This window comes from Podarcis cretensis, assembly GCF_951804945.1.
Source record: "Podarcis cretensis genome assembly, chromosome: 10".
Lineage (NCBI taxonomy): Eukaryota > Metazoa > Chordata > Lepidosauria > Squamata > Lacertidae > Podarcis > Podarcis cretensis.
In genome coordinates this window covers 5,850,370-5,873,436 of record NC_137179.1, presented here as the reverse complement: position 1 = coordinate 5,873,436, position 23,067 = coordinate 5,850,370, and the positions used below count along the sequence as shown (strand labels likewise).

Genomic DNA, 23,067 nt, shown 5'->3' with positions numbered 1-23,067 from the left:
ACTTCCGGGTCACGTGGCCAGCGTGACAAAGCTGCATCTGGCGAGCCAGAGCCGCACACGGAAACGCCGTTTACCTTCCCGCTGGTAAGCGGTCCCTATTTATCTACTTGCACCCGCAGGTGCTTTCGAACTGCTAGGTTGGCAGGCGCTGGGACCGAGCAGCGGGAGCGCACCCCACCGCAGTGATTCGAACTGCCGACCTTTCGATCGGCAAGCCCTAGGCGCTGAGGCTTTAACCCACACCATGTTCAAATATATAAAAGGATGTCACACAGAGGAGGGAGAAAGGTTGTTTTCTGCTGCTCCAGAGAAGCGGACACGGAGCAATGGTTCCAAACTACAAGAAAGAAGATTCCACCTAAACATTAGGAAGAACTTCCTGACAGTAAGAGCTGTTCGACAGTGGAATTTGCTGCCAAGGAGTGTGGTGGAGTCTCCTTCTTTGGAGGTCTTTAAGCAGAGGCTTGACAACCATATGTCAGGAGTGCTCTGGTGGTGTTTCCTGCTTGGCAGGGGGTTGGACTCGATGGCCCTTGTGGTCTCTTCCAACTCTATGATTCTATGATTCTACATTTCCCAACTCTTATTTAATCACTACACACACTGACCTCTGTTTACTCAGAAACAGAGGACGAACAATCAAATGGAAGACAAGCAAGTCAGCAAATGTCCCTATTTCCATCCAAGAAATGTTGGAGGGTATGGCGTTTTCCAACCCCTGAGCAGGCTGAGGCAATCCTGTGTAGGGAAGTTTTTAAATGTTTATTGTTTTATTATGTTTTTATATATGTTGGAAGCTGCCCAGAGTGCTGGGGCAACCCAGTAAGATGTGTGGGTTATAAATAGTAAAAGTATCACTAAGGAATGGGATGTCCATATTTTCATCAGAGAATCGTTGGAGGGTGTGCATTATGGGCGTACAGCATATGCTAAACTTCTCTTTGCTTCTCCCCACTCTCTGACCCAAATGCCTGGGAATTCAGAAACAATGTTAACTCTTAAGGGGTGGATGCACAACTTCACATTACAGTGTTTGTGCAGAGCAGCATCCAAATTGCATGGGGAGCATTGGCCAGCAAACCCGGTGGCTTGCTGAACTAGGACATCCATGTCGTGACCAAGTTTTAGTAGGTTCTCCCCAATTATTATTTTTTATTCCTAATTATTATTTTGTAGTTTGTGTAGTTTGACTCTAAAGTAGGGTTACCAGACGTCCCCAGATTTGCAAATCTGTCCCCGGGAAACGTGGCAGCGGCAGCCTCAGCAGCCCGGAACCAGCCTGGTAGCGCAGTTGGCTCTGGCTGGCTTCAGGAGCTCCTCGCTGCTGTGGCGCCTGCCATTTTTCCTCACTGGAAGTCCCCATATGATGTCATACGCCATGACATCATATGTCAGGCACCACAGCAGCGAGCAGCTCCTGAAGCCAGCCAGAGCCAACTGTGCTACCAGGCTGGCTCTGGGCTGCTGACTGCCGTTGCCACCGCCACTACCGAAGGGGAACCAGGGATGTCCGGCGGTACAGTTCTCCTGCCCCCTTTGTTTTGACTGATTTGGGCGGGGGGGCTCAGAAGTTGTGGCCAGCCGTTGCCCAATTTTTAAAAAAAACTCTGAGCATTTATGTTTCACAAGGTGCAAAAGAAGGGCTTTGCACCTTGCCTGGCAGAGAAACCATGCACCTTGTGCCCCTCCTGGGCAACACCCACCCACCTGCGACTCCCGAGCCTCCCCCCGATCTGTCAAAACAAAGGGGGAAGGGCGCAGATCATCAGGGAAGGTTCAGGATATGCTTGGGCCCAGAGTCTTTTGCCTCTCCAACCCCACTACTGACTCCCTGTTGCTACTCAGCTTAAAAAAAAAAGTCTCCCCGGATTCATTGAAAAAAATCTGGTAACCATACTCTAATGTTATTAAAGTTATACCACCTTCTAAGGATCTCAAGGTAGTTTCCCTGGTTCTCTTCCTCCCCGTTTCATTCTTAGAATCATAGAATCCTAGAGTTGGAAGAGACCACAAGGGCCATCGAGTCCAGCCCCCTGCCAAGCAGGAAACACCATCAGAGCACTCCTGACATATGGTTGTCAAGCCTCTGCTTAAAGACCTCCAAAGAAGGAGACTCCACCACACTCCTTGGCAGCAAATTCCACTGTCGAACAGCTCTTACTGTCAGGAAGTTCTTCCTAATGTTTAGGTGGAATCTTCTTTCTTGTAGTTTGGAACCATTGCTCCGTGTCCGCTTCTCTGGAGCAGCAGAAAACAACCTTTCTCCCTCCTCTATGTGACATCCTTTAATATATTTGAACATGGCTATCATATCACCCCTTAACCTCCTCTTCTCCAGGCTAAACATGCCCAGCTCCCTTAGCCGTTCCTCATTAGGGATCGTTTCCAGGCCTTTGACCATTTTGGTTGCCCTCCTCTGGACATGTTCCAGTTTGTCAGTGTCCTTCTTGAACTGTGGTGCCCAGAACTGGACAAAGTACTCCAGGTGAGGTCTGACCAGAGCAGAATACAGTGGCACTATTACTTCCCTTGATCTAGATGCTATACTCCTACTGATGCAGCCCAGAATTGCATTGGCTTTTTTAGCTGCCGCGTCACACTGTTGGCTCATGTCAAGTTTGTGGTCAACCAAGACTCCTAGATCCTTTTCACATGTACTGCTCTCAAGCCAGGTGTCACCCATCTTGTATTTGTGCCTCTCATTTTTTTTGCCCAAGTGCAATACTTTACATTTCTCCCTGTTCAAATTCATCTTGTTTGTTTTGGCCCAGTTCTCTAATCTGTCCAGGTCGTTTTGAAGTGTGATCCTGTCCTCTGGGGTGTTAGCCACCCCTCCCAGTTTGGTGTCATCTGCAAATTTGATCAGGATGCCCTTGAGTCCATCATCCAAGTCGTTGATAAAGATGTTGAATAAGACCGGGCCCAAGACAGAACCCTGTGGCACCCCACTAGTCACTCTTCTTACAACAATCCTGTGAGGTAGGTTAGGCTAAGAGATGGTGACTGGCCCAAGGTCACCCAGTAAGCTTCATGGCTGAATGGGGATTTGAACACGGCTCTCCCAGGTCCTAGGGTTAAACACTTCATGATTCTGCCACTTTATTCTGCTTTCTGTCCTTTAAAAAATTCAATTGTATTCATTATCTACTTATTCTAGGTAGAACTTTTAAGAATTTACATTTCCTCATAGTTGGGTTTGGGGGCCCACAGCTAGTTTAAGCTGCTGCCTTGTTCAAAGGTGTCATCTAACAAATGCTATGACCAGAATGCACATACACTGAGAAAATTACTGCTTGCTTTAGCTCTTTGGGAAAATACACAGCTTTGTTCGAATGAGTGCTTATAGGAAGTCAGCCCATATGACCTGCTTGACCACAATACTTCTTGGCTATAACCTGCTTTTAACATTCCAGCAATAGATATTTATGTCCCTGTCAAAAATGTAAAGCTGTGTTCTTGTAAGCAGACGAAGGGGTTGCTTGGCTCCTATAATGTATACATGCAGTCTGGAACACAGCATTTTATTAGGCTGATGGGATGTCTCTGCAGTTAAGATGGACTATATAAATAAAAAGCTCAGCAGCACAGATGTGTTTTTTCTACAATTCATTCCCCCATTGAAATTCAGCAGTATCACTAGTACCGTTCAAATATCAACATTCAAGATGGATGAAAGCACAGAAAATCAAATAAAGCCTTCTCTTTATTCTTTCACATTCTGCCTGTGTTAATACAAGAGCTTTGCAATAAGCTCCTGGTGTAAAAACAAGCAAAGATTTACATGAAAGGAAGGGAGAAAAGCAGCCACCACACTACAAGTTTGAAACTACTTCATATTCTTTATTTAAACTTATATGCTAACCATACACTCATGGTTATTTTCTCCTCATGACTTGGGTGGTCCAGTTGGCAGTTCATCCTAAATGCTGATCTCCAACTAATAATTTATCTTTCAGGGCTGGCCAAGACAAATGCATGAGTTTGAGCTGCCATGCCTGACTAGGGTTACTATAATTGTGGGCCCTGAAAGTGGTACCCAACACAGGAAAGGATGCTATTTTTTACAGCAACATCTATCTGGTATAAGAGTAATGGCCATTCTTTAAAGAAAGTCATATACTCTAAAACCCACAAGTTCTAAAACTTTTTTTCTCTTGGCTACACTTTCAGAACAAAAATCTGTTCATGGCCACACCATTTTTTTTTAATTGATAAGAAATACATTGGAAAACAAAAAGAAACAACTCCTAGCAGTGCTTGATTTATACCACAGAACATAACTACTTTATAATATGATCATGGGACACCCATACAGTATAAAACAATGCAGCTACATAAGAACATGAATCATTCCCAAAATATAATTATAAACGAGCCTCTTACACATGTACTTTAAGTATGTATACAAACTCAGTGAGAGGTGTGAGCTTGCTTTTTTGCCGGGTAATCTCATTTATATTAGTTCTGATTTGAGACAAACTCTCATCTCCTCATTGACACAAAGAAACCTTTCTCTTTTATGATCTTTCATATTTGTCAGAGTCAAAAATCCCTGTTCGCTATATGCAGTGATCAGGGATTTTCGACTCTGACAAATATGACAAATCCGTTTTTCACTATATGTAGTGGAGAATAGTAGAATAATAGCCAATGCTCTTGAAGAGAGGTATGGATAGTTTCTGGTTGAATATTTTTTTAAAAAATTACTTTGATACTATACTATATTATACTACACTGAATTGTTTAAATGTTTCTTTGATTGTCCTTGAATCTTCCTGCCACACTTGCCATCCTTTCCTGCCACACCCTTTGAGAACTGCTGCTCTAACCCCATGAAAGGTTCATTTACTCCCCAAGGACTGGTTTATGTTACTACTAACAGCGACCATTTTACACTTGTCCAATTGATGCACAATCATGCACACGCTGGTCTCTGCCAACCTAGAAGTGGTCTGAAAGGGGGGGGGGGCAGAATGGGGTGGACTTAATGTGTGCTCCACTGATGCGCACAGGGGCCAGGAATGGAACTCCCGTGCAAAATAGTTGCCACCTGTATTTTGCTTGACTACTGCAAGTTTCATAAAGCAGCAACAGCCGAGAAGCTAGTTTACCATGCAATATAACTTTATCTGGACAAATCTGGAGTCATCATCTTAATATAAAAAAGAGCCCAGCTCAATCAAACAAACAAAAAAAGTCCACCTACTCCAGCACCTCATTTTCTACAGAAGTTTGCAGAAAGTTCAGGCACAGGGCGTGATGGTATTGCCCCTCTACTGTGGTCCCGTTTGGCCATCACGATTAACAGCCATAGATAAGAGATGCTGCCCATAAATTTGTCTAAACTCCTTTCAGATGGTTTAAACAACCACCTACGTTTGCGGTAGTCACATCTTGGATCAGCAAATTCCATAATGAATTATGTGCTGCATTAAATACTGTCATCCTTAGGTCTACAGCCTATCAATTTGAATGGCCCCAAGTTCTGGAACTGTGGGCAAGGGAGGGAGGAAATCATAACCCACTTTCTCCACACAATGTCTAACTTTAGTACATTTCTCATGTCTCCACTCATGTCGCCTTTTTTCTAAAGCAGTGGTGGGGACTCTCTAGTATGCAAACCTATTAAGGTATGGCACAGCCCCAATTTGGCCTGTGAGACTGTTCCCCACAAATTATGCCCATATGCCCCATGCCTGATGCTCTCAATTGTTCCTTTACAAGTGAGCTCCCCGTCAGTGCCCATCAGCTGACAGGTGCTGACAGGAATCCTCACTGAGATCAGATGCACTAAGGAGTTCCCCTAGAGCGGCCAAGGGGACTTTGTTAGAAGCAGAGAAAGATCTTTTGATACCGGGAGCTCACTTTTATATGGACTTGCTCTGATTGCTTGAAGTTCCGTATTTTTCGCTCTATAAGACACACTTTTCCCCTCCTAAAAAGTAAGGGAAAATGTGTGTGCGTCTTATGGAGCGAATACAGGCTGCGCAGCTATCCCAGAAGCCAGAACAGCAAGAGGGATTACTGCTTTCACTGCGCGGCAATCCCTCTTGCTGTTCTGGCTTCTGAGATTCAGAATATTATTTTTTCTTGTTTTCCTCCTCCAAAAACTAGGTGAGTCTTATGGTCTGGTGCGACTTATAGAGCGAAAAATACAGTAGTTTGCATTCAAACCACTTGGCTAAAATAGTGCTTCAAGTGTGCTCCTTGAAAGATGCACTTCCAGCACCAATTAGCTGATTGGAGCTGGGAGCGCACCTTCAAAGTAGGTCGCTGTAATAGCTGAGCAGCTGGTTGGGGGTTTCTAGTGATTCCCACTGAACTATGACATCAAGTGATTGACAGGAAGGTGATCCCATCCGCCTATCAAAGTAGGCCCACAAAAGGTGGGGGCATTTGGGATCTGGCCCACTGGCCAGATCCAGTTCCCCACCCTGAATCTAACGTAAAAAGCCATAATGCTTTAGCTTTCTTTTGTAATAAAGGTGCTTCAGCCCTTCATGTGCCAAGGGTCCTGCATTCTGTTGCACGTGTTGCTTCACACAGTGGATAGTTTATAGTAAGGGCTACTGGCTCAGGTCTCTCTAAAGCAGGATTAGACAAATTCACAGAGGATGTCAATCAGTTATTAATATGCTATCTAACTGACTTTCCATGGTAAAAGGCAGTACAGTGGTACCTCGGGTTACATACGCTTCAGGTTACATACTCCACTAACCCAGAAATAATACCTTGGGTTAAGAACTTTGCTTCAGGATGAGAACAGAAATCGTGCTCCAGTGGCGCAGCAGCAGTGGGAGGTCCCATTAGCTAAAGTGGTGTTTGGGGTTAAGAACAGTTTCAGGTTAAGAACGGACCTCCAGAACGAATTAAGTACTTAACCCGAGGTACCACTGTATCTTCCTATAACAGTGCCGTTTTTTATGTGGTTTGCTACATTTAGTGCACTAAACTACTTCTTTTTTAAAAAAACAACACACTCATATTTTCTTGGCACAGAATTTCTATTTCTTTCACATAAGTAATTCTCACAGTACTCCTTACCAGGCTTTTGAGGACCTAGAGCACAGACTAGACTGGAGATTACTAACTATAGCTTCATCATGCCCTTTGCAAGCTGCACTGTACTTCTCTTCGACTCAGCGCTGGATACTGAGGCCCCCGCAATCTTGTTTCTAATAAACATTGGCCCCACACCTTCTGAACATACACACACACCTTAGGCTTCACCTGGCATGAATCATTAGTTTGCAACTTACATAATAGCAGAGCTTAGCATTGTAGCACAGTATACACAATGAAGACTTTATCTTCATTGTGGGGCAGGTTCCACAGGGGGAGATGTATTGGGACACCCGATCTCAGTGATCACGGGCAGGAGGAGGAGTTATGCTAAGACCAGACCATGTCATTACCGAGGAGGCAGGTTTAGTCGTTGTTTGAGGACTATCCCTGCCTCCAGGTCTGGTCCTGACCGGAAGGATACAGTAATCAGCAAGGGAAACCCACATGACCTGAAAGTGTTGCTGTGCAATGCCAGGTCAATGATGAATAAAACCACTGCCATCCACGACCTGATTGTGGATGGAGGATTTGACCTGGCATGTGTGACAGAGACCTGGTTGGATGAGGCAGATGGGCCTGTCCTTGCCGCTGCTTGCCCACCAGGTTTCTCTTACGCACAGCAACCCAGGTCATGTGGGCGGGGAGGGGGGGTTGCAGCGATTTTTAGGAAGTCATTAGTCTGCACCAGGCGTCCTATTGGGAAGACCCAGTTTTCTGAGTGCATGTTCTGGAAGTTGGGCAATAGGGGCAGTACAGGATTCCTACTGGTGTACCGACCTCCCCGCTGCACCAAGGATTCCCTGCCCGAGCTGCTTCAGGTCGTGGCGGATATACTCCTGGAGACACCTAGCTTGGTTGTCCTGGGGGATTTTAACATCCATGCCGACACGACCTTACAAGGGGCAGCTCGGGACTTCGTGGAAAGCATGGCCTCCATGGGGCTGTCCCTGAATAAGTCTGGCCCAACTCATAGCCACGGACATGCCTTAGACTTGGTGTTTACCTCTACGGATGTTGGTGATCTGACATTAACTAAAAGCGAAACAAAAGAAGTGCCATGGTCAGATCACTTCCTGGTGCAACTGGACTTCTCCGCAGCCCTTCCCCTCCGCAGGGAGGTGGGACCGATTCGGATGGTCCGCCCCCGCCACTTAATGGATCCAATTGGCTTCCAGAGAGTGGTAGGGGATGCTTTATCCCAAGTTGATGGCCTTTCAGCTGATTCCCTGGTGGCACGCTGGAATGCGGAGTTAACCAGGGCTATTGACTGTCTGGCTCCGAAGCGCCCTCTCCGATTGCATGGAGCCCGGACAGCCCCGTGGCTCTCCCCGGAGCTGAGGGTGATGAAACAATCGTTGAGACGGCTAGAGCGCCGGTGGCGGAAAACTCATTCTGAATCAGACCGGACACGGGTTAGAGCTCAACGTCGAGCCTACCAAGTGGCAATGGCGACGGCGAAGAGGGCCTTCTTCGCCGCCTCCATTGCATCTGCAGAAAACAGCAGCAGGAGACTTTTTCAGGTGGTTCGCAGTTTATCGGAACCACCTGTACCACCGGGGCCTGGTAGGGACCCCAAGATCTCCTGCAATGCTTTTGCAAAGTTTTTTGCAGATAAAATCGCTCAGATTCAGAAGGAAGTAGACTCCACAGTGGGAGCAGGGCCAGGGCGGGAGAGTGCTAGAGTTCTGTCTGGTCCTGTTATATGGGATCAATTCCAATCTGTTACCTCCGAGGATGTGGACAGGCTGCTTGGACGAGTGAAACCGACCACCTGTCTTCTTGATCCTTGCCCATCCTGGCTGATAAAAGCGAGCCGGGAAGGGCTGGGCGATGGGCTTTGCGGGGTGGTGAATGCTTCCCTCTGTGAGGGAGCCTTCCCAGACCCGCTGAAAGAGGCGGTCATTAAACCGCTTCTTAAAAAAACATCTTTAGACCCGGCCAATTTGGCCAACTATCGCCCAGTCTCAAATCTTCCATTCTTGGGCAAGGTGATTGAGCGGGTGGTTGCTGAACAACTCCAAGCACGCCTGGAGGAAACGGACCATTTGGATCCCTTCCAATCGGGATTCAGGCCTCACCATGGGACTGAAACTGCCTTGGTCGCGCTGGTTGATGATCTCCGGCGGGCTAGGGACAAAGGTGAGAGCTGTTTCCTAGTTCTGCTGGATCTCTCAGCGGCCTTTGACACCATCGACCATAACATCCTTCTGGACCGTCTAGAGGGGCTGGGAGCTGGGGGCACTGTTATACAGTGGTTCCGCTCCTTCCTCCTGGGCCGTGTTCAGAAAGTGGTGGTGGGGGATGAGTGTTCAGACCCTTGGGCCCTCACTTGTGGGGTACCTCAGGGTTCCGTCCTCTCCCCCATGCTTTTTAACATCTATATGAAGCCGCTGGGAGAGATCATCAGGGGGTTTGGACTGGGTGTTCATCAGTATGCAGATGACACCCAGCTCTACCTCTCCTTTAAATCAGAACCAGTGAAAGCGGTGAAGGTCCTGTGTGAGTGCCTGGAGGCGGTTGGAGGTTGGATGGCGGCTAACAGATTGAGGTTGAATCCTGACAAGACAGAAGTACTGTTTTTGGGGGACAGGAGGCGGGCAGGTGTGGAGGATTCCCTGGTCCTGAATGGGGTAACTGTGCCCCTGAAGGACCAGGTGCGCAGCCTGGGAGTCATTTTGGACTCACAGCTGTCCATGGAGGCGCAGGTTAACTCTGTGTCCAGGGCAGCTGTCTACCAGCTCCACCTGGTACGCAGGCTAAGACCCTACCTTCCCGCGGACTGTCTCGCCAGAGTGGTGCATGCTCTGGTTATCTCACGCTTGGACTACTGCAACGCGCTCTACGTGGGGCTACCTTTGAAGGTGACCCGGAAACTGCAATTAATCCAGAATGCGGCAGCTAGACTGGTGACTGGGAGTGGCCGCCGGGACCACATAACACCGGTTCTGAGAGATCTGCACTGGCTCCCAGTACGTTTCCGAGCACGATTCAAAGTGTTGGTGCTGACCTTTAAAGCCCTAAACGGCCTCGGTCCTGTATACCTGAAGGAGCATCTCCACCCCCATCGTTCAGCCCGGACACTGAGATCCAGCGCCGAGGGCCTTCTGGCGGTTCCCTCATTGCGAGAAGTGAGGCTACAGGGAACCAGGCAGAGGGCCTTCTCGGTAGTGGCGCCCGACCTGTGGAACGCCCTCCCATCAGATGTCAAAGAGATAAAGAATTATCTGACATTCAGAAGACATCTTAAGGCAGCCCTGTTCAGGGAAGTTTTTAATATGTAACGCTGTATTGTTTTTAACACTGATTGGGAGCCGCCCAGAGTGGCTGGGGAAACTCAGCCAGATGGGCGGGGTATAAATAATAAATTATTATTATTATTATTATTATTATGCCAAGTCATAGAGTTGCTAATAAATAAGTGCCAGTCCACTTAATTCATGAGATCCCTCAAAGAACCAGAGGAAGCCAAGTGTTATGACAGTACACAATAAGAACATAAGACAAGCTTGCTGGATCAGGCCAATGGCCCATCTAATCCAGTATCCTGTTCTCACAATGGCCAGTCAGATGTCTGTGGGAAGCCAGCAAGATGGACATGAGAACAGCACCCTGCCCATTTGGGAGTCCCAGAAACTGGCACCTAGAGGAACAATGCCTCCATCAATGGAAGCAGAACAGAGCCATCACGGGTAGTAGCCATTGATAGCCTTTCCCTCCATGAATTTGGGTAATCCTCTTTTAAAGCCATCCAAGTTGGTGGCTATTACCATAACGTTAGCAAGACAGGCAGAGGCAGTTTTACTGCAAGTACAGTAGAGTGAAATGAGAATGCAGTGGAAAGATACACATGCACGGGTTCAAGTACACAGTTTTGCAAAGATTCCTGCCAGCTTCACATAACTACATTTCCTAAGAGAAAGCTAAGCATCTAAACCATACAATTTATTTTTCACAGTGCAGCTGTAAGCACAGCTATGCTTACAAATTTGGCAGACTACTGAAGCTTGTCAAATAGTGTGGACTGGGATCCCCATGAGTTGAGGAGGAGTTCACCAAGCAGTAGAAAGTTCTCTCATGAAAGCAGGGGAGAATTAGGAAGCAGACAGCCTGTATTTCTCAGTTTTAGTAATAAAGAGAGAACCCCCGAGTGAAGTGTGATACTAAGAACGTACTCCAACCTTTCACAATTTCAAGACCAGAGTCTGCATCAAATATGCTTTATCAAACCACCTTTATCAATCTGAGGAAGAATTCACAACGCCACAAGAAGTTCAAAACTTCCAAAGTCAACTGAATCTAAAATGGCCATGCATTCTTGTCCCTTCAGTCCACCAGTGCTGCAGCCGTCTCCACAGCCTCACTCTTCACTGCTCAGAACAGCCGCTCATTTATTGAATTCTAGGCTCTCGATCTTCACTGTTTGGCCTTTCACCAGTTAATAACCAGCATTTATGAAGAACATATCTGGATACTGGCCCCAACCAGGGTGAGGCTTCTGGAAAAGTAGTGGGACCAACAGGGCCTTCATGGGTCATCAAGCAACCTTCACCCATTAACCTTAAAGGCAAAGGGAGCAAACACTTGAAAAATACTGTCATCAGCTTACAAGATATTTTTGCCATCGATCAACATTTGTTGGCACAGACCTTCACCAACCTCATGCTCTAATAAAAATAGTTTCTCTCTCTTTGTTTCTCTCTTTTTCTCCAAATGTGTCAGCTTGAATGCTGGAGGAAGGTCAGGGATTTTTACAAGCCTACAGTGACGTCAGCAAGACAAACTTGAACTGCTGAAAGCTAAGATCTAACCTTCCACCTTGTTGGCTTTGAATGTTAACAGTTGTGCATGTTCAGAAGCAAATGCCATTCAGACAAGACCTTTGCAATAATTCGTACCAGCTGCAAGAGAAATGGATCCCAGTTACTGTGGGGTGTATGAGCTACGTGCTACTGAAAATAGCAGCATTTTTGCTTAAATGAGTCAAAATGAAACAATGCCATCTTAATGTAGACAGCCACACCTTTTCAAAACAAATATTGAATTATAACCACTAAGCATATATATTTGGTTTGGTAGTACCATTGCACTTAACTGTGTGCAACAGAACAGAAAGCTATTTCAATGAATTAAAAGCACACTCTGTTGGATGCTATCAAGCCAATTAATACCGATGTCTACCTTTTTGGTATTAAGACTACACTAAGCCTTATGCGCCGGGACGTGGGTGGCGCTGTGGGTAAAAGCCTCAGCGCCTAGGGCTTGCCGATCGAAAGGTCGGCGGTTCGAATCCCCGCGGCGGGGTGCGCTCCCGTTGCTCGGTCCCAGCGCCTGCCAACCTAGCAGTTCGAAAGCACCCCCGGGTGCAAGTAGATAAATAGGGACCACTTACTGGCAGGAAGGTAAACGGCGTTTCCGTGTGCTGCGCTGGCTCACCAGATGCAGCTTTGTCACGCTGGCCACGTGACCAGGAAGTGTCTCCAGACAGCGCTGGCCCCTGGCCTCTTAAGTGAGATGGGCGCACAACCCTAGAGTCTGTCAAGACTGGCCTGTATGGGCAGGGGTACCTTTACCTTTACCTTAAGCCTTATGCAGAAGATACAAATGGTTCACTTAAACCAAGGCTAGAGACCTGGGGGTCCTTTAGATATTTGTTGGACTCTCTTTTTTTTAAAAAGATATTTATTAAAGATTTTTTGATTACCATACAAATAAAGAAAGAAACACATAATAACACATATCATGACATATTTTCTTAACTTCTTTGGACTCCCTCACATCTCCCGCTCCTGCGTTCCTGATTTATAAATATCTAACCAGCAAATTATCCACTTATTTCCGTTCTTATTATCTATTTTTCCAATATTATATCTCTATTTTTAGATATCTTTTATTCAAATCTATAAAATTTAAATTTAACCTGATAATTATCCAAAGTTTATCTTTTCTTCAATTTAGCTTATCTTCATACTTCACTTCATCTAACTTAATGGTGCCAAATTACATTCCAATCTAGCATCCTTCTTAACATTCATACAATTTATAATGTTTCTGTAGGTAGGTCTTAAATTTCTTCCAGTCTTCTTCTACCGTCTCCTCTCCCAGGTCTCGGATTCTGCCAGTCATCTCAGCCAGTTCCATATAATCTATCAGTTGCATCTGCCATTCTTCCAGTGTCGGTAAATCTTGGGTTTTCCAGTGCTTGGCGACGAGTATCCTTGCTGCTGTTGTTGCATACATAAAAAATGTTCGATCCCTCTTTAACACCCTCTGGCCGACAATACCCAGAAGGAAGGCCTCTGGTTTCTTAGGAAAGGTATACTTGAATACCTTTTTCAGCTCATTATATATCATTTCCCAGAAAGCCTTCACTCTAGGGCAGGTCCACCAGAGGTGAAAGAAAGTTCCTTCATTTTCTTTACATTTCCAACACTTACTATCAGACAAGTGGTATATTTTTGCAAGTTTGACTGGGGTCATGTACCATCTATATATCATTTTCATAACATTTTCTTTCAAAGCATTACATGCAGTGAAATTCAGCCCAACAGTCCACAACCTTTCCCAGTCTTCAAACATGATATTATACCCAATGTCCTGTGCCCACTTTATCATAGCCGATTTGACCGTTTCATCTTGTGTGTTCCATTTTAACAGCAAGTTATACATTCTTGAAAGTACCTTAGTCTTAGGTTCTAACAATTCTGTTTCCAACTTCAATTTTTCCACCTGGAATCCTAACTTTTTATCAAGTTTGAAAACTTCTTTAATCTGAGCGTAATGTAACCAATCTCGCACTTTGTCTCTCATTTTTTCCATACTCTGCAATTTCCAGTTATCTCCATCTTTTTCTAATATTTCCCAATACTTCGGCCAATTGGCCTCCATATTGAGTCTTTTGCGGGCCTTAGCTTCCAATGGTGAGAGCCACCTTGGAGTTTTATTTTCCAATAAGTCTTTGTGTTTTGTCCAGACATTAAACACTGCTTTTCTGACAATATGGTTCTTGAAAGCCCTATTAATCTTAACCTTGTCATACCATAGATACGCATGCCAACCAAAAGCATTATCAAAACCTTCCAAATCCAGTACATCAGTGTTTTCGAGAAGCAGCCAGTCTTTTAGCCAGCAGAAAGCTGCTGATTCGTAGTACAACCTTAAGTCTGGCAGGGCAAAGCCCCCTCTTTCTTTCGCATCAGTTAATTAGATATTGTTGGACTCTCATCTCCCATCAGATCCAGCCAGCACAACCAATTATTACAGCTGATATGAGTTGTAGTTCCACAGCATCTGCAGGGCCTCAGGTTCCCCATCCTTGAATCAGTTGGACAAGCCAGGAGAGGTGAGAAGACACCAGCAGCAGCAGGACAAGCCAGAGAAGTTGTTGATGTTGTTTAGTTGTGTCCGACTCTTCATGACCCCATGGACCAGAGCACGCCAGGCACTCCTGTCTTCCACTGCCTCCCGCAGTTTGGTCAAACTCATGCTGGTAGCTTCGAGAACACTGTCCAACCATCTCGTCCTCTGTCGTCCACTTCTCCTTGTGCCCTCCATCTTTCCCAACATCAGGGTCTTTTCAAGGGAGTCTTCTCTTCTCATGAGGTGGCCAAAGTATTGGAACCTCAGCTTCAGGATCTGTCCTTCCAGTGAGCACTCAGGTCTGATTTCCTTCAGAATGGAGAGGTTTGATCTTCTTGCAGTCCATGGCACTCTCAAGAGTCTCCTCCAGCACCAGAATTCAGAAGCATCAATTCTTTGGCGATCAGCCTTCTTTATGGTCCAGCTTCCATACATCACTACTGGGAAAACCATAGCTTTACCTATATGGGCCTTTGTTGGCAAGGTGATGTTTCTGCGTTTTAAGATGCTGTCTAGGTTTGTCATTGCTTTCCTCCCAAGAAGCAGGCGTTGTTTAATTTCGTGGCTGCTGTCACCATCTGCAGTGATTATGGAACCCAAGAAAGTAAAATCTCTCACTGCCTCCATTTCTTAGCCAGAGAAGTATCAATTAGCAAATAGGTACAGTGAAAATATGCTGATTCAGCAAAGGCTTTGTTGCCTTCAGAGTGACAGGAGGATAAAGTTTTGATGAGGAGAGCAGGGAGATTTATTTCTTTATTGACAAAAATAGTTATAGACCACCCCTCCGCGTATAAAATATCCGGGTGGCAAACAACAACATTTATAAGTGCAATAAAATATAAAATGCAATTAAAACAATGCAAAATAATCATAAAAATGAAATGCAAACTAAATGACTGGCTCACATTGAATAAGTTTAAACAACTGAATAGGCCTGTTGGCATAAAAGGGTTTTAAGAGACATCTGAAAATTAGTTGCAAGGCTGCCTGCTGAATCCCCACTGAAGAATATTCTACAGCATGGGACCCATGACACTAAACAGCCAACTTCTAGCTGAAGCCAGTCAGGCTTTTGAAAGACAGGGACAATTAACAGTGCTCCCCAGGATTATCTCAGTGACCAAGCTAGGATGTAAGTGCTCAGGTGATCCTTAAGGCATCCTGGACTCAGGTTGTGCAAAGCTTTGTATAACAATTCAAGAACCTTGAACCTAGCCTGGGGGTGTAAGGGCAGGCAGTGCAGAAGTTTTAGCTGAAGTGTCTACACTTTAGCTGGAGTGCTAAGTACAACAGCAGCAGCAGTGGGTGAAGGCGGTAAAAGTGGTAGATTATTATCCACCTGAGAAGAGGCACGTATTTCTTTCAGCGGTTATCTCTGGATACTTGTATATTTACTGAGCTGATACTAAGCCTCATTTCTTCCAAGGTTTTGGGGAGCCCGATGAACAGGGAGATTTGTGCAATCCGATCTGAAGCAATCACTGAAGAGGGCAACAATTGTGTTGTCTGAGCCTGCTTTGATACCCACTTGTTCTGAGCTGAAGGAACCTACACGTGAACCTTAGATTAAAAAAAACAGTCACAACCATTCACAGGTCAGTGAATCCACTTTTGAGAAATAATAAAATTGAGGCTGATAAAAAGACCAAACAATAGAACCATTAATTAACAAAGGAGGCAATGATTGGGGATCCCATAGATCAGAATTAGCATGTCTCAATCTCATAGTGTTTACTTCAGGAAAAGATAAAGCCACATACAGGAAAAGTACTGCATATACTCTTAATGCCAGTTACACTCAAGGGACAGTGCATTGCAAGGTTTTACCATTACAAACCTTTCACCATTGCTAAGTTCTTGCTTTTGGCACTGGGAGGTGTTCTTTCATTTATAAAATGTCTAAGTTACCTTTCCATTTTGTGCTCAGGATGCTACGCAGCGTACATTTCAAATTGCCAGTATTTATTTTTAAATATTGTCACACACATTAGAATTAAGATTACAAAAACAACAAAAGGAAGCAATTTTGAGCAGCACAGTCTTAAAATACTCTCTTCATCTTCTGGAAAAACATAACAGTGGAAGAGCCTGGTGGGTCTTCCCAGGGAAACGCTATTCTGCAGCAGGAATAGCCAATGTGGTACTACAACTCCCGTCAGCTTCACCAGCAGAACTAATGGTCAGGGCTGATGGAAGTTGTAGTTCAACAACATCTGGAGGGCATTATGTTGGCTACACCTGCTCTACAGCATAGGTAAAGGTAAAGGGACCCCTGACCATTAGGTCCAGTCGTGACCGACTCTGGGGTTGCGGTGCTTTATTGGCCGAGGGAGCCGGCATACAGCTTCCAGGTCATGTGGCCAGCATGACTAAGCCGCTTCTGGCGAACAAGAGCAGTGCACAGAAACGCCATTTACCTTCCTATTTATCTACTTGCACTTTGACGTGCTTTTGAACTGCTAGGTTGGCAGGAGCAGGGACCAAGCAACGGGAGCTCACCTCTTCACGGGGATTCGAACCGCCGACCTTCTGATCGGTAAGTCCTAGGCTCTGTGGTTTAACCCACAGCGCCACCTGCGTCCCACGTCTCTACAGCATGGATGCCATTAAAAAGCCCAGAGAAATGAAGCCCATCCTAGGAAAACAGATGGCATTTTACAGTCCCTGCTAGAAAAATAGGGAGGAAAGGGTGGTATTCAACTAGGTTTACTCAGAATACACCCACTGAAATTGATGGAGATGACTAGGTTAGGTCCATGAATTTCTATGCATCTAGACCAAGCAAAACCTAGTGTAATATTATTCCCCAATGTCAGGCAGTGGGAAATTGGTTGCTGATGGGTAGGGAAAAGCTGAAGGGAGAGCAGTCGGATACACTGTGGGATGTCTGTTGATAAATTATATTAGTTGTGGAAGGTACAGAAATAATTATTCAGAAAAATTGCCCCCTTTATGACATTTTGCTAGAAGAATGCAAAAAAGCAGGTATTGAAAATCTTCCATCCTACTGTGTATCTTGAAGGGAAACCATTTTTATAGCACTGTTTCTTATTCTTGCCTCTTGTAATTGCTCAATAAAGTTAGAATTCTGTAATAAAAAAGCGAAGTAGCAACATTCTAGGTTTCACGGTCACAGAGATAGGTTTGGAAATAAACCAAAAATCTTCAGGTAGTATAGCCTCTGGTGATATCCAATGCTCACCATACTAAGGGCAGACTCAATGAAATCACTGGGCTTAAGTCCATCGCTTTCAACTATGAGGACAGAGTAAGATAACACCCTCCAGGTCTGGAGGTCTCAATTATCAGAGACGATAATTTTGGGTTCTTTCATGTGTTGGATTTGTCAGCACTGGCAAGTAGGTAGGTGTGCTGAGGCTGAAGCTGGGCAACTGAAGTTCAAATGCCAGTTTAGCTGGGGACTTGGTGGGTGGAGCCTTTGGAAAGTTGCAATCTCTCAGTCCCCATTTCCCATCAATTAAATGGAAACAGGAATATCCTCTCAACTACCTTGGATGGTTGGTCAACAGAAGAAGGAAAACAATAAAACCCACCACAAGCCTACAATGTAAGGTGGACCAGAAACCTCAATGAATGCAGCACCTTTGCTTATCAGCACAATCATGCGAAAAATGTTTTAATTACCTTAAGATCGAGGCTACAAATACTGACAACATCATCATCTCTCTCTCTCCGCTTCCTCTTCTATAAGGAAAGAAAACACTAGTTATACGAGTTACGTGCCTGGCTTTAATATCCTTGAAAGGAACCAGCTTCCCCAAGTGTTACGTGCCCCAAAGCTGCCCTCCTTTTTACAACTATGATGTAAACAAGCTGGAGGAATTTCATTCTGGCAATTAACGTCATTTGACTTGACATACAAGCAATTTGCCTAGAAGTTATTGCCTCCTTTGTGCTCCTATGAGAAACAGATTAAAAAGAGAACAATGAAAATCCAGAAGGAAGGAGAGCAACATGCATTAATGTCGCTATTGACACCTGGAATTCTTTCAAGAATTTACTTAATGAAACAAGAAACCTGTTTGGATTCCACAGTTCTCAGTTATGCTTACCATTATATAAGAGCCAATGTGTGCCATCTCCCACTTCTAAGTTCTACACATCACAACTATCCCATAATAACGTCCTTCCCAGTTCACCTCTGGTAGTGGCAAGTAAAATTTCCTCCCAGTGCCCAGGCAAGTCCCCTTTGTCAGAGGAATACAGGCATGTGTCCCACCACCAGAGCATGGCCTTGTGTTCATAAAGGACCATACTCTGAGAACAACATATATGGCTCTCATTCCCCCTTCTAAACTTAAAAATATTTTAGCCTCATGTAGGATCCCTGTAGCACAGCGCTCTTTAACACAAGACTTGTTATTGTGGTGGCGCCCACAATTCTATCACCACAAGACAGGACTGTGTTGCAGAGGCTGCATGTGGCACTGTTTGTCTCTCTGACAGAATAATGCTTTGGAGATCAAATGTGAGTCTCCTGTTCATGCATGCATTGGGGGTTGGGGGTGGGGGGGTGGACGGAGTGAAGCATGCAGGAGAAGCAAAGGAAAACATCTTGAAAGATACTCTGTTCTCCACCAAATGATTTCTAAAACATTACAGTGGTGCCTCGCAAGACGAAATTAATCCGTTCCGCGATTCTCTTCGTCTAGCGGTTTTTTCGTCTTGCGAAGCAAGCCCATTGACAGCTTAGCGGATTAGCGCTATTAGCAGTTTAGCGGCTTTTAGCGATCAGCTGTTAAGCGGCTTATCAGCGGAACAGCTGATAAGCGGCTTAGCGGCTTAGGAAAAGGGGGGAAAGGGGGGGGACCCGCAGGAACTCGCAAGACATTTCGTCTTGTGAAGCAAGCCCATAGGGAAATTCGTTTTGCGAAGCGCCTCCAAAACGGAAAACCCTTTCGTCTAGCGGGTTTTCCGTCTTGCGAGGCGTTCGTCTTGCGGGGCACCACTGTATTAAAAAAAATTATAATACCACGAGATTATAAACAACATGGAAATGAGTGTTTTTGCACTTCAAAGTATTTCTAACCATATCTATCACATATCTGCAAATTATTCAAAGGAACAATTTGCAAATTAACTTTACAGGCTTGGTCAGACTACCATTAAAAATAGACATGGTTTTCTTTTTATTAATCTTGCAATGCTACCAAGAATTTCAGATTCTGCTTTTTACTCAGAAACCCTAGTTTCTGCAATTCAGCTTTACTCCCTGCTTATAGCCAACCTATAGGCTTTAGTCTCATCCAACTCCAGACTCTAAAGGAAGTCCAGAGGTTTGTTTTTAAGACTGGCTAGACTAGTTTTAATAGGTCTTGCCTTGGCTGGGCCCTTCATTTTTCTCAGCCCAGTTGCGATTCATACAGACAGCAGACATTTGACAGCAAAGCCAGCTGTTTTACATCTGCTAAATCAGATGCAGACTCTTTTTAAAAAAAAAACCTGCACTTGAATGGCTCAGAGAAACAAAGGGCTATCCGGATTGATACGTTCTTCTCAGACTGGATGACCCTTTTAAACTCTCCTGAGATCAATTCATGTGGAAAAGTATTTCTGAGTGCACCAGACTGAAAAAAGCAGGATGTCTAAAGACTCAGCAAAAAGTGTTCATCACCTTTTTATAAAACAAAAAAACCCTTAATTAGAAAGAAAACCCATCTTTCTAAAATGGGTGATTCAATGATTGTATCAGATGACAGGAGGCTTCTTATTTGTAAGGAGAGAAACTTCCTTTGGGCGAGGTTGGCTTCTTTTTATTTCCACACCAAATCTTATTTTAAAATAGCCTTTATAACATGCCTCTCCCCTCCGGAACTCAAAAGTGCGCACATATCACACACATGCCACATTTTGTCCTCACAATTTGGAGGTAGATAGGCTGAAAAATGGTGTCTAGCCCAAGGTCATCCAGTGAGCTTCACGGCTGAGCAGGGATTTGAACCCAGGTCCAAGTCTGACAGTCCCTCACTTGATAAATCCAGGGACCAGGAGATCCTGAGGTCAGGTTAATGGTTCCCTTTTATTATTTGCAGGCTCATCTTGCTACAAGCTTAAAATCAGCTTGTCCTAATCTCCCAAATCAGGAAACCCTAGGAGCTGTACTACCCAGGTGAGGTCAGGATTCTTGGCAGCCTCATGTCATTGGGGACAATTCATGTCTGTTAAACTTGTATAAATACAGTTTCAGGTTTGTAATATATAGCATCTAATCTTGTTATCCTCGTCTACTGGAAAAAGCCTCTATTAAAAAAACATTTACTTACCCTAAGCCTTAATAACATAATGAACAGAGCAAAAAGTATACAAAAGCAGCTCCTCAAGAGATTAGGAGTGGAGAAATAGTCTCATTTTGAGAAGTATCACCTATCGGAAGTTATTACCAAGGGGCTGGCTGGAATTAAAAGCAAAGGAATATTTCTACAGCCATATTTCTAGATTTATAGCACACAGACTTCTGTCAAACAGCACTTATTACTGCTAGGGGTGCTCTAGCTCTGATTCAGCATCAGTAGCCTGAAGGCAAGGTGGATTTTCTGATACATAGAAGAAGTGTGGGATGAGCCAGTGTACTCCATTTACCTTATGGCTAATTTCCGTCACTTCCACTAATCCCATACAAGCAAACTGAGCAGCAAACTTTAACAGAGCAGACAGGCACCAACTTTTGCTTCTCGATTTCATACTTAAGGGAGACTTGGCACTTCTTGTTTTATGTGTTCTGAATATGCAGATATGCATTCATCAAATCTTGCTTACAATCCTTACCAGCTCAAAAAAGGGGAAAAAATCAGGTTCTTCCATGACCTCGTGCTGCGTTTGAAACACGGCACAAGGTCGGGACCAGTACCATGAAGTAAGAGAAAACTGCTTAGACCAGGCTTCCTCAACCTCGGCCCTCCAGATGTTTTGAGACTACAATTCCCATCAACCCTGACCACTGGTCCTGCTAGCTAGGGATCATGGGAGTTATAGACCAAAAACATCTGGAGGGCTGAGGTTGAGGAAGCCTGGCTTAGACTACGGGTGGCTAACCTATGGAACTCCAAAAGCTGCTGAACTACAACTCCCATTAAAGGTAAAGGTAAAGGGACCCCTGACCATTAGGTCCAGTCGCGGACAACTCTGGGGTTGTGGCGCTCATCTCGCTTTATTGGCCGAGGGAGCCGGCGTACAGTTTCCGGGTCATGTTGCCAGCATTTCTAAGCTGCTTCTGACGAACCAGAGCAGCGCACGGAAACGCTGTTTACCTGCCCGCCGGAGTCGTACCTATTTATCTACTTGCACTTTGATGTGCTTTTGAACTGCTGGGTTGGCAGGAGCAGGGACCAAGCAACAGGAGCTTACCCCGTCGAGGGGATTAGAACCGCCGACCTTCTGATCAGCAAGCCCTAGGCTCTGTGGTTTAACCCACAGCACTACCCACGTCCCCACAACTCCCATTACCCTTGACTATTAGCTATCCCAGGCTGGAGCTCACGGGAGCTGGAGGCACATCTTAACTTACATTAGTTAGGGTAAGGCCTGCAGGGTTTCTCCTGCCTCAACCATTTTTTCACATAAAAAGATAAAAAGGCATTTATAGTGAATAGGGAAAACACAAATTAAAATAAATATTGCTGCCCATATTCCTATCTACTTTCACTCCTTTGCTTTTAGGACAATAAAAAATAATGGCCTTATTGTACTATCATCATTTTCTTGTACCGCAATCAACCTTAAAACTGAACTTATGTGGCTTCATTGCACAGGGACAGCCAGATCGCTAGTCCATCCAACCAAGTACTCTATTAATTGGCAGCGGTTTTCCAGTCTTTTCTAGCCTTGGTACCTCATGACCTTTTGGGTGAAGATATCAGGGATTGAATCTGGAGCCTTATGCATGCACACTATGTATCCTACCACTACAGCTGTTTCCTAGTATTTGCTCTGGTTGAAAAAAAGTGAATCGAGCTATTAAAACCCCAGTGGACAAGTGCCCTGTGCCTCAAAGCAAGAGGAAGAACTTGAGTGTGATCCAGCTCGTTATCCAGTCAATGCTCTGTACAGGCCTCCATTCCACAAGATCCAAAATAATTTGAATTGTATACAAAGTTACTCATACTCAGAGCAGACCCACTGAACTCAATGGGCATGGCTAACTTAGTTTCACTTAAGTTCAGTGGGTCTACTTTGAGTAGAACATGGCTGCCTGAGTAGAACATTGCTGGATATATAACCCTTAGCATCCCTATCTAGCTTCTGCAATTCATGAAGAAATAGAAGTGGTGGGGAGATGAGGTTCAAGTAGGGAGAGCAGGAGAATGGCTTTGTAATCACTTTTTTGGTTGTTGCCTTGAAGGAATGACCAGTCTTAGCTAGTCACCGCAGGATCAAAACTGAGGCAACAGTTAAGATCATAATAGTCAGTCACCCTTGAGAAGCACATTTCCCCCTAGATAAACAGCATGAACTTCCACTTAATGAGCAGGTCTGTAAGGACTTGTTCTTGTGATTGCTTGAACATGAATATAAATCTCCATGGGGACACTGATAAAGGATAACATGTATGGAGACATTGGGGCAAGACTTGCATGTACGCCCCTGCCTCCCACCAGATACAGCATTCACATGTTCAGACAAATG

General features: G+C 44.9%; 1 long non-coding RNA gene across 1 annotated transcript in view; it reads right to left on the bottom strand.

Moving 5' to 3' along the window:
- The window catches only part of LOC307225311, a 323,071-nt gene that overhangs the window by 82,796 nt on the left and 217,208 nt on the right, over nucleotides 1-23,067 (bottom strand). The window lies entirely within an intron of this gene.